The following is an 8,696-nucleotide window of genomic DNA, read 5'->3' as shown; positions in this document are numbered from 1 at the left end:
GGGGGGGGAGGGAGGCCTCTGCGGGGCGACAGGTCGTGGGGTCGCGGCGGGGTCAGTACCAAGCAGGCGCTCACTGCACATGTGCCCCTCTAGTTTATCTGCAATCCCTACTGTTTCATACCTAAATCCTTCCCTACCCCCCCCCCTCCGCAACATATACACAAAACAGAAAAGTTGCTCAAGTTGAGAAAAAATCACCATGTACCTTGTTACTTTCACTAAGTTTTTTTTTTCAGGGGTATAATTCAGGAACTTACTGGGAGTGGGTGCTGGGATTGTAGCAGCACTACTAGCATCAGCATCCTCTACAACTTTCCAAGTGTCCATGAGAGTTTCACTATCTCCATCCTGCACTGGGGCTGAAGATGCTGCTGGAGATGGTGCAGCACAAGCCAAAGGTTGGTGTTGCTCAGCGCATGTGGCAATTTCTGTATAAAAAAAAATCATGTTATCTACTTTTTAATTTGACTTTTATAGTGCACCCAATGAGAGCAAATATAAATTAGGGACTAAATCTAAACAGTAGATTAGAAAAGTGTTGGAGCTTATCAGCAAGCTCACTTTAAGCTAGTGTTGGGTCAACTCCACTAAAATACAATGTAAAAAATAACATCCAAAATTTTTGAGAACTTTAGAGGGCTCGTAACTTTCTTCAAATAATTTTGAAGAAAGTTACGAGCCCTCTGAAGTTCCCAAAGTTCCTTGCGCATAGTATTCTTGTTGATCTGACCTTACACTAGCTTACAAAATTGTTTTAAGAAAGTTACGAGGCCTTTAAAGTTTCCAAAAATTCCTTGCGCATAGTATATTAGTGGATATGTTGATTTTCACTTTTTGAGTACACTTCAACATGGCTAGTTGAAACAAAATATTTTAGTCTCCCCGTTTTTTTTTTTAAAATACCAATTCTTTTGGTACATAGAAGGCCAATAATATATTTTTGTCCACACTAATGTATTTTTTACTCACCATCAACAGGAAGGTGTGGAACAGGGATAGCTGAGACTGCAGGTGCTAGACATTCAACTGGCTCCAAGCAGTCCATGGCATCTGGATCATCAGCAACAACCCCAGAGTCATTTAGAACAGCTGAGTGAGGAACAATATCTGCACAGAAGATGTATGATTTGAATACATATGTCTCCCACTCATTGTAGTAGATGTGTTCATTTTGAAGTCATGTAAAACACAAAGCAACCCACTGCTTTTACATACCTAGCCATAAGGAGGGTTTAGCATTATCTTTCAGTCTCGTTCTCCTACTGCTAAGAAAGCAGCTTTCCTCAAAATGCTCATTGCAAATCCTCACATTATCCAGCTGCTTTTTTGTCATGGTGAATAATCTTGGAATATTTAAAATGTCGAGCCAGTTAGATCTGTTGTAATGAAATTTGAATTAGAACTGACTGTACTTTTATGATACTAATGTGAGTGGATCAGATTACCATAGAAGTATAGAGTTTATCCTTCACTGTATCTGGCTTTATTATAGTGCACTTACCTTACTGTGAAGAACGACAACTTGCTGTTTTTCCTGGTGTTCTTGCACAGCTTTACACAGCATCCTGAGTTCGAGTTCGACATTTTAAAATATTCCTCAATAATAAAAATGTGCGAGCGGGGCGCGACTGACTGTTGCGATGGGATCGGAGACCCCACCACAATGCAATCATGTGGACCATGTGCCACAATGTTATGCAGGTATTTGACTGACTTCCCTTCATAACATTATGTCACATGACTTTTCACCGGCGGTCCCATTGGTCCGGCGCAGCCGCGAAAATTCAAGTTTAAATCCGAGACGTCCATATGTCGTTATTTGTGTAAAACTGCAGTTTGTGAATGTATTGCTGTTTCATGTTACCAGGGTCAGTAGGAATTTTAAGACTAAATAAATAAGTTAATATTTTTCTATCCAGTTTTGTATTTATTTGGAGTGCAACCATATTACAAATAATTTCTGACAGTTAAAAGTCACTAAAACAGAACAAAAATAAAAGTGATACTTTCTTAGCTGAGGCTGTGTGGGCAGAAATACTGTGCATTCGAATGACGCGCCCACACCAGGTGCACCAACACCGCATACTCAACTCCACAATTTTAACAGGACTACTCTCGAAAATGCACCATTTCTGCATTGTTTTACCGTGGTGTTACTGCTGGTGAGTCTAAGAGGTTCGATAGTGCTGTGAACTCTGTATTTGTGTGCGATTTCATAAATCTGAGTGATGTCAAATATTTTGTGTTGTCACGTTGCCCCTACCCGCATCAGTGGGTCCTACGTCACAACAATATCAAAAACAAGAACATAGCCTGACCAGTGCCTTGCATTGTAGTCCGCTCCTGTGGTAGGAACCCCGTTTGGCGCGCGTTTCGAGGGGCCCTCCTTTCCACACCCCGCTCAGACGGAAGCCGCATTTTTCTATAAGTCGGAAATGCCGATAGCCGTTTCTTTACTTGGTAACGATACATGTAAATCGGTTTTGAATAAGGTCGAAGAGTCTCCATTTTGGACGGCACTCGACTACTGCCATCGATAACGTGACCTGCAGGGGGTGGCGGGCAGGATATGAGCCCGTAAAGCATTGAAAGGCGACCGGCCGGGTGGCGGCGCACGCCGGCGCGACCACGACAGCACATCCAGGGCAGCATTCGTTTTCATGACTTTCCACGAAAATGTCAGCCGGAGTGGTGCGCGGCTCAGCCCATTCAGCGACACACACACACACACACTCACACACATCTCTTTCTCCAAGCGTAACCTTTTCACTAGCCCTTTTTATTCTGTGAAGGTTGGTTCGGAACGAAACGCACAATAGCCGAATGGAGAGGGAGAGGCAGACAGGCAGACGCAATATGCGGCCCGCAGGAAAGATAAGCAAAGGCCGCGCGTTTGAAAGTCGACCGCAGGTCGTCCATCTTAAGCCGACAGTAATGAATGCAGTGAACGGTTCGCGTCGCCATTCGTCAGTATTCACTCCCAGCCCCGAGTAAGGCTTGACAAGTTGCAGACGCTCACCGCCACTCGCGCCAAATCAGAGAGCGATAAAGTGGGCATGGGATGAAGTTATATCGCATCACAGAGTTCTTACAGAGTTCTTAATGTTTAGGTCGATACTATTTATTCAAACAGAAAATAAGAAAACTGTACAAATTGAAACCTGCTTATGTACCTTTTTTAGTGAGATTCTTTTCTTAGGGTGAGGTTAGCTCGAGGGGGAACCACATCCGAGTATTCACGGTTCACGAGGGAATTAATTCGACACCTGAGAAGAACAACCGCTTACCTCCGCGGACTGGAAACAAACCCGTTTACCTCTGCAACCCTCAAACAAAACCGCTCACCTCTGGGACACGCAAACAAAGTCGCTTAAATGACTTTTGTACACATTTTGAGATACGGGTATCATTGGAAAGAGAATTTTTCGGTGATCATTTTGATACCCGTATCTCAAAATGTGTAAAAAAGTCATTTAAGCGACTTTGTTTGCGTGTCCCAGATGTGAGCGGTTTTGTTTGAGGGTTGCAGAGGTAAGCGGGTATGTTTCCAGTCCGCGGAGGTAAGCGGTTGTTCTTCTCAGGTGTCGAATTATATATTCAGTATTCAGTCGGTATTATCGATTATTTAGTAATTATTCAGTCCGATATTCACTTTTTGAGTGTGTTCACTGTACACGGAATATCGGAGTTGGTGCCCCCCTTCGGGTTAGTTCAATATGACAATTTTCAGATGATTTTTGGACATATTCAACAAGCTCACCTGAAGAGGCTCATTTGGCAGAAATGGACTGACGAGATTGAAAGTGCATTGCATTTGGACACTTTTCTGCCTTCAGCAATAAGGCACTGAAACTAAACACTTTTAAAATAAGAGCCAAGTCCCGCGTTTCCCTTTCTACTTTGTTCATAAGAGAACGGTACAGTATTGGCGGCACCGTGCCGACAGGTACCCGACATACGGGAGGCGCGCCGGCGACCCCGCCCCGGCCCCGCCCCGCGCCAGCTGCCCGGGAACTCGTCCCACGGCTCCAAAAGGTCAGGCCGCAGGAGCCCGGCCCACCAATGGGAGCGACGCTGCGTCGGCGGGGCGGGGCGGGGCGGACCCGTTTGTCAGGTTGCTCCCGGAGATCAAGACGTCATGCTGGTTGTTGTATTGCGATAGAGTCATTATTCAGGCCGGACGCCTCGGCGTATTGTCGAGCAGCCAAGAAGCGGGGAGCGAGCGAGAAGCCGGGTGAGAGAGAGAAAAAGACAGAGAGGGAGAGAGAAGGGGAAGATTTTGTTTATTCGAGCGGCAGCGGGCGGGCGGGGCCGAATAAGCTATAGATGGCCGTCTGGAGGGCGGAGGAGGAATACGTTGGGGGAGAGAAAGGCTTCCTGCGGCGAGCGGGCCGTGTTTGAACGGGCAGCGTCTACGCTGTAGTTGTAAGCTCCTGTTCCACATGACAAAGTGTCATCCACAGTGACGTTATCGCCCATTCACGAATATGCTTATATGATACTACTGCACTCTGTTTAGTAGACTACTGGGTATACTGTACATTCATCTCCCCGTTTTAAGACAGTTTTTACTATGTTTTACAACGACACGGTTCATCACGTGATTCAGTGAAGGCAAACCCGAATGTACCCAGAGAAAAGCAAAATTCCGAAAGTCGTGCGCAGTGTGTGTTTCCAAAGACAAAGGAGGCTGCTGCCGTAAAAAAACTAAAGAGTGCCTCTCGTTTTTTCCTGTGATGACTAAATACACGCACAGCATGGTGCCCGCACACCAGCTGACTGGACTAAGAAAAAGTCCCTCATCAAAGGGGGAAAGAGAGAGAGTAATGGGTTTGGGGAATAAACTTATCGTATACGGTACCACAAACTGCACTCTCTTTTTAGCGTGTTAAAAATTCTCGATAACCAGCATAAATCATTCATTTTCAAAGTCAGTATCGTATAAACGTGCTAAATTTATGTTAAGATTTTGCAACGGTAATAGATGAAGGAAATATTTATTCAATTCAAAACCATGTTGCTTTATTTGTCTGCCAATTTCGAAATAAATCCCGGACTTGCGCCAACAAAGGTAACATTACACGTCAGAGACTCTAGAATGGCCCACACATCCTCCCAGCTGGAGACACACACATTTCCGGGCGTGGCGCGGGCCCGGACGGCATGCAGCGCCATTCAAAGACAAAGGAATAAGAACGCAGCAGCGGCAGTTTGGCGAATGGCGAACTTTGGGCGTGTGCTCGCTAGGCGCGGCGTGGCGCGGGTGTAGCATCTGCTGGCGTGGCGGAGCGTGGGGGGGCGCGGCGGGGCGGGGAGAGAGGACATGCCGGAGGAGCCCACATGGTGCGCACGATTTACGCCGCTCCCGCCCATGCTGAAATTGCGTGTAAGTCATCACTACACTGCGCCGCAGCCGCCCTGGTGTGCCCCACGCCCCACCCTGCCCCACCACCACGCCACGCCCCGCTGCGAAGTCCTGGCAGCGTTCCACAACCTTACCGGGCCGTGTACAAACGCGCACAAGGGGTGGATCAAAACGCACTCGCCAGGCCGTCAGTGCGTATCAAATACCGGTAAATGAAAGAGGGCACCGATTTTGAGAGCTTTGTTGAAAATGTGTTGAATGGGAACACTCCTCCATTCGATGCAGTATGTTAAATATACTGTTGTAGGTCATTTGCAAATGGGTGAACTGTCAGTGTTTTATCATATATCAAATATTTTACTCTGTATTATTCTCGTGGAACAGAGAACTTTATTACTCTCTGGTCGTGTTGCAAACTGAGTGGTTCTATTTGCCTAATCCTAATACCCCAAACAATCAATCAAGGTGCGTTGCAGCTAATTTGTAGCTGCCCTTTGTAACTGTGGGGAAGGCATCTGGGAGATGTTCACAGCCTACAGTATGTGTAGAGGGATGTTACGTACACCTTATGCCTGAGTCCAGCTCCAAATTAGATATTTGAAAGACCATGGTCATTTAGAGTAAAGGGGGAGGGGGAGAGGCATTTAAAAGTATATTATTGTATGAGTAAATTTTTGGGGGCACAGTAATTAATGCCCGTTATTTATACTTGGCTCACTGTAAGCTTTGTTGAAAATGTGTTAAAAGGGTACACTTCTCCCTTCCATGCTGTATGTTACTGTGGTAGGTCGCTTGCAAATGGGTGTACTGTTGGTGTTTCATTGTAAATCATACATGTTACTCTGTATTATTCTTGTGGAACAGCAAAATGTATTACAGTGGACTCTCGATAACTGTCGCCGCGACAGTTATCGAGGGTACTGTGCGTTTGCTGCTGCCGTGCTCCGCTCTCCCCACTCCTCCGGCAGGCGAGTCGGGCGAGCCGCCGGAGCCGGCAGTCAGTCCGCATGGAACGCGCTATTTTTCTATAGCTATCTCTCTCGCACGCGACAGTTATCGAGGCGACAGTTATCGAGAGTCCACTGTACTTCTGGTTGGGGTGTGGGCTATCAATGTGCATTGCAGCTAATTTTCAGCTGCCCTATCCACTACTGTCCTGATAATTGTGGATGTGCACAGTCTTCATATGTGCCGAGTGATATGTTACGTACACTTAATGCTTTAGTCCAGTGCCAAACTATTAATTTCAAAGACCATGGGGAGAGGCATTTAAAATTGTGTGGTATGAGTAAATTATGTGTAGTTAAAAAGTTGATGGTTGTTGAGTAATAAATAAAAGCAAGCTTTGAAAAAAAAATAGTGCTAATTGTACCGCTTAATATGATTGCAGGAGCACGGGCCAGAAATGTTCATGACATGAGCCAAGAAGTCTATGGAGTCATTTTACCTTAAAGAATAGGTGAGTTGACATGGCTGTAACCAACGCTGGTCCAATTTGTGTCTGTACAGACTTTGAGGAGCTCTCTTTGGTGCGTCAAAGGACGGTTTTTGGTGGTTTTTGTGGTGCTGATTTGTTATCATTGGAAATGTCTTTTAAAAATTTTGAGAATTTGGAAAATCGCTGGAACTGGTTTGGATTGGTCCGGCAGACTCCCCTGGGTAACATCCTTCCCCTCCTCAATAACTTACTGAGGTTGTAGGGAGAAAAATCAGACGACAAACTTAATCAATCATTGAAGTTACAGAGATGAAACATGTTGACTTTTACCTAATATTATTAGTATATTGTAATTATTATGGAAAAGTATAGTTTATTGCTGCTAACATTAGCCTTTAATTAATTTTAATTGCTTTCAGATGTACTTTCTGCTTGTGACATCATATCAAAAGTATACTACTTTCCTGGGGATGGTCTTTTCGGCTTTCACTTTGTGGTGAGAGTTTTTTGATGAGGTGAGCTATGAAATTATACAGTATGAGCTGAGACAAGAGTTATTTTATTCTCTCTAATGAATCACTTCCTCAACTACTTACAGTTCTGGGACCAAACTTCTGACATTATGTAAGAATGACTGATGAAAGCTGAGGTGCTGAATCTTGTGTTCTGCAATATCCACAATGCAAGTATGAAAGGTAAGATTTAATTTTGAAACTGAATTTTGATCTATGGTTAACTAAGATTATTGAAGTCTTTGATACGTTTTACATATTAATGGATGAAAATCTGTATTTCTTTTCTTCTTAGCTGATTCCCATCAAAAGAATGGCAAGCGTCTTTAATTGGTTGTATAAGATTGGGTAGGAATGGGACTCCATATTTTAAAGGACAAATTAAATTTGGATGTAGATGTTAGTTTTCCTTTGGACCGTACTGTACAATGCTTGGATCGTTTCACATGGTGAGTACAATTTTTATATGGAGGGGAGTTACAATTTTGCTTAGTATGGTGATATTTATTTTCATCAAGTCTTAGACTTAAATATTCGTGTTTAAATCATTGAGCATTAAGTTAATCTTTACTACTAAGCTCTGTGGAAATTTATACTAGTTCTGATTTAAAAGTATCGTAAAGATATACTTATTCACTTACTTTTCTTAAATACGTAGCTCAGACTAGGCCCATTCTGTAGCCTAGAAATAGCAATATTCCAGTTCATGCCAACTGAATGCTCTATTTCTCATTAGTTTTGTAACGCACGATGAAAATGTAAAGTCATAGGAAACGAAGTTTACATTTGACCTTAGTTGGCGTTGTCTGTCTAAGGCAATAATGCTTTTGAAGATAGCACGTTATTTCTATGCAGCTACCTGAAACTGCAAGGAGTCCAGTAGAGCTGCGCGACAGGTGGGTATTTGGCACTGCAAGAGTCCGTGCCCTCTCGGCTACAGTGTCCGGCCCGGTCCGGTCCGCCAGCGCCTCTACCCGTGCGGACCCGACGTACCCAAGGTGTCCGTCGGGGCCCGCACCGCACTCCACTGTCTCGGCCGACCCCGACTACCCGCCCGTCGCTCTAGAGAGGAGTTGGTGTCTCTATGATATATGTAGACCAAAATATGGTTTTTACCCTGTCGCAGGAATACCGTCCACTAGTTGCATCCTTGCTTGACATGAGCTACGCACCCTGTAGTTGTCATCCGATGTTTGCTGAAGTGGCGTCACAGCATTCGGCATGAGAAGTGAATCCTTTTTCTCATGATGACACGAATGAATCTGGTAAGCTTTGACTCTTTTTGTAATGTTTACCAAAAAATATCAATACATTATATAGTAGAGTCATGTCGAGGGGTCTGCAACTCGCCTCAGCCGTGTACTTTTGAGTATAGATTATA

The sequence above is a fragment of the Frankliniella occidentalis genome, unplaced genomic scaffold (assembly GCF_000697945.3).
Source record: "Frankliniella occidentalis isolate FOCC.00 unplaced genomic scaffold, Focc_3.1 Scaffold102, whole genome shotgun sequence".
In the NCBI taxonomy this organism is placed as follows: Eukaryota; Metazoa; Arthropoda; class Insecta; order Thysanoptera; family Thripidae; genus Frankliniella; species Frankliniella occidentalis.
Note: the sequence above shows the minus strand (reverse complement) of the source record.